The sequence below is a fragment of the Anneissia japonica genome, unplaced genomic scaffold (assembly GCF_011630105.1).
Source record: "Anneissia japonica isolate Jap-2015-1 unplaced genomic scaffold, ASM1163010v1 scaffold288040_len302811_cov187, whole genome shotgun sequence".
NCBI classification, from domain to species: domain Eukaryota; kingdom Metazoa; phylum Echinodermata; class Crinoidea; order Comatulida; family Comatulidae; genus Anneissia; species Anneissia japonica.
In genome coordinates, this window is record NW_022715091.1 from 32,418 (window position 1) to 35,992 (window position 3,575).

Sequence of the window (3,575 nt, forward strand, 5' to 3'; positions counted from 1 at the left end):
TGTATAAGTGATAAATAAAAGTAGTTAAAAACCACATGTACTGACATAAAAAGATTAGACATATATATTAAAAAAAAGCTCAAACTGAAAATGAAATTATTTCAATTTTTCCTATATGCATCTTATTTTTAACTTGCAGCGTGAAAACTTACAGGTACGTATGGAGCAGGCACATCATCATCGTTCGGAGCCTAGCAAATAAGAAAATGTACTGTAATAAAAGATTAGATGATTTTGTTTTCTTCCTGAAATGTTTTAGAATAACATGGTTCCAACATAACACCCTCAAAATGAACACAAACGAACCTTGTACCCCCACCCCAACCAAGCCTCCAAACAAGTCTACATATCAATGCAATAGTGTATAACAACTCCCTGGTTATTGTAATACATTAAAAGACTCAACCCATCTATAGAATATTTGCCCCTCATTCAGTGGCATCATATTAAAGCATGACAGATATTAGTGTAAACCTGTGATGATGTTAAACTTTGATAATAGGATTGAGAGATAACTTATTTTAGTCTTGTACACTTACAGTTTCAGTAGTTTCATTCAAAGCCTAGGAAATAAAAAAGTATTATTTCATTATTATGTGCAGTACTGTAATTTAAGTTTCAAATACATAAATTCAATGTCTTTTTTTGTTTACAGTTGGTTTATTCCCAAAATAAAACTATTAAAATTTATTAAAATATATTTGAAATTTAAAATTATTATTGCTTACCAACATATCAGATATTGTTTTTTGCATACTTGTTGAGACAACCTACAGAAGAGTTTTCATAAATGTAAAATCATAGAGTGTTTTCTTGTGTCATACATGAATGAACATACAGTAGGAAAACATGGTCATATTTATAGTAATGATGTTATAAAGTCCTACCTGAAAGTCTGTTCCATCTTGCTGAATCTGCAACAGGAGAGGACTGAGTGTTAGGTAGCATTAATTGTATTTAAATCAGTTTTTAATACTATAATTATCGTTAAAAAATAATAATAGTTAATATTCCTTTCACTAAATTATGTCAATGAACTAGCTACATTAAAAGGTTTGTGTGGCTGAGTGAATTACTAATGTATACTTTCTGTATATTGTATATTTTACAATAAATATGAGAAAGAAGTAGGAATTATATTTTAACTTTACATTTACTTTATACAGTATTAATTTAAGAACATACCAATTGATCATATAAAATTTACTTGGTTAGATATACACATGTGTGGTCAAAGTCATTTAAAATGTTTCAGAAAATAGGATATACACTAAAATATGTAAAAATCAACAGGGTCATGACATACATATGATGATTCTACCATCTCTTCAATGTTGTTTCAATTTAAACTTACAGATGTATTTTTTAATAGACATGTACAATTCTGTTCTTCTTTAGTGCCTTCAAGATACCCCGCCAAACAGTATTCTATTAATCCCAACATTTTGAGCTATGTTAGCATTCAATATTATGTGAAACAGACTGCGATGTGATATATAAATTGTGTAATAATACTAGTTGGATGGTAGTGCATTAGCTCACCCCGCCCTCGATAAACTAACGTTAGGGTTATCTCACTATATTAATTGGATTAACACATTATCAAGGATAAGTACTGAGTGTTTAACACTGGTGTCCTTGGATTCAATTATAGGTAAACGGATTAGTTGCCCTTTTTATGAGGTTTTAATTGTTGTTTACCGCCGAAAGTGCGGTATTCTAACGTTAGTTTATGGAGGGCTGGTCGGCCTAATGGATTAGGGTTCACGGTACAGTTGCATTTACAAAACAGATCAAGTGATTAAGGTTCATGATACAGTAGCATTCTGCAAACTACGAAACAAAATGAATGATTAGCAGACATAGCAAAACTTTACAAGTTACAAAATAAATTGAGTGATTAGCATCACAGTAAAAGCTACAAAACAGATTTACTTAAAGCAGAATGAGTGATTAGGGTACATGGTACTGTAGCATTCTACAAACTTCCAAACAGATTAAGTGATGAGCATGCACAGTAATATTCTATAAAATCATAGGCAAAATGCTTTACATATTAAACCCAATCATGGTCTTCATCAGTGAATGAACTATGAATCTTTGAAAATCTATTTGCATTTTTATTTGCTAATTCATATGTTAAAAAAAAAGTGATGTGCTCATATATGGGTATGATGATGTCATATCACATACTATGAAATTGATTAAAAAAAAGTTAAACATGTTCAACTCTTATTTTCCATTACATTTTATTTGAAATTTTGATGAAATGTGTTAGTGTAGACAAAGCTTCAGTAACACATACACAATTAGAATTGCATCAAAAGTTGTATGAATCATTTGAAGGTAGAGAAGGCAACAGAAAGACACAGTATCATTTGAATATTAGGATAGCGATTGCAAAATGTTACTCATACATGCCAAGCATTGCGTATATAAAAATCTTGCTAATTATTCATCATCAACTGTACTTAAAATAAGATTGGTTTTACTAGTACGCATTCAAACACAGATAAATGGCACACTACTCTGGATTGAGTTGGGTTGGCTTTCCATTTTAAGTATCATCTTATCCAATCAAATGGAGCTGCCTACTATGTAGGCCAGGCAATACATTTCACATGTTCAGTTTTCTGGCAGAAATATCACCTTGGTTAATTTCTTTGGAGGGCCAATAGAATACATAGCTATCTAAGGCAATATATTATTATAATGATCTAATCGACATTCAGTTATGCATAAAAAATGTTCAATAAGACCATGAAAATTAAAACAGAATATTTTTAATGAAATGAAATTGGTATGTACTGTATGTTACTAAATTATTAAAACTTTTAGTTGAAAATGGGTAGTGACTGTAACCATTTAAAGGTTAATATATAATGTCTAAAGAATTTAAACATTGTAAGAATTTTTTTGATCATGAAAAATTCCAAGTTGTCTTTACTACAGTATTTTACTGTCTTTGTTTCATGGCAACATGAAACAAATGGCTGCTTCAGCTGTCATGTCAGTTAACAAAATAAATCAAACAAGTTCACTTACGTAGGTAGCTGCAGCCTTTCTTAAACTGGTGGGGTTTACGGCACGGCAATTACCGGTAACTGCTGCCTAGTGCCTGGACATCTCCTGTGCGCATCGAACTGGTTTCCCAGTTTGATTGACGAACAGGAGGCGGCTGGACCCTGGCAAAAATATCCTATAGGATTCTATAGGACAAAATCCTATAGGACAAATTCCTATAGGATTCTATAGGTTTTTCGCCAATAGGTTCCTATGGGATCCTATAGGATTCTAAAGTGGCCTATAGGATCCTATACGGCTATAGGCCCCTATAGGGATCATATAGGGACCTATAGGATCCTATAGGCCCCTATAGGATCCTATAGGCACTAGGATCCTATAGGGACCTATAGGATCCTATAGGCCCCTTTAGGATCCTACAGGCCCCTATAGGTTACATATACTTTTTTTGTGCAAACTGGTTTTCTAATGGGTTTTTAACTGCTTTCCAACAGGTTTAAATTCCAACTGGTTCAACTGGTATTCAAAAAGTTATGAGGTCCAACTGCTTT

General features: G+C 32.3%; 1 long non-coding RNA gene across 1 annotated transcript; it reads right to left on the reverse strand.

Moving 5' to 3' along the window:
* Positions 1 to 538: 538 nt before the first annotated feature.
* On the reverse strand, positions 539 to 1,504 carry LOC117109155. The gene is made up of 3 exons (XR_004445479.1): positions 888 to 1,504; positions 729 to 770; positions 539 to 563 (listed from the first exon to the last, which is right to left on the reverse strand). It is a non-coding gene; the product is annotated as an uncharacterized LOC117109155 (long non-coding RNA).
* Positions 1,505 to 3,575: the final 2,071 nt, after the last annotated feature.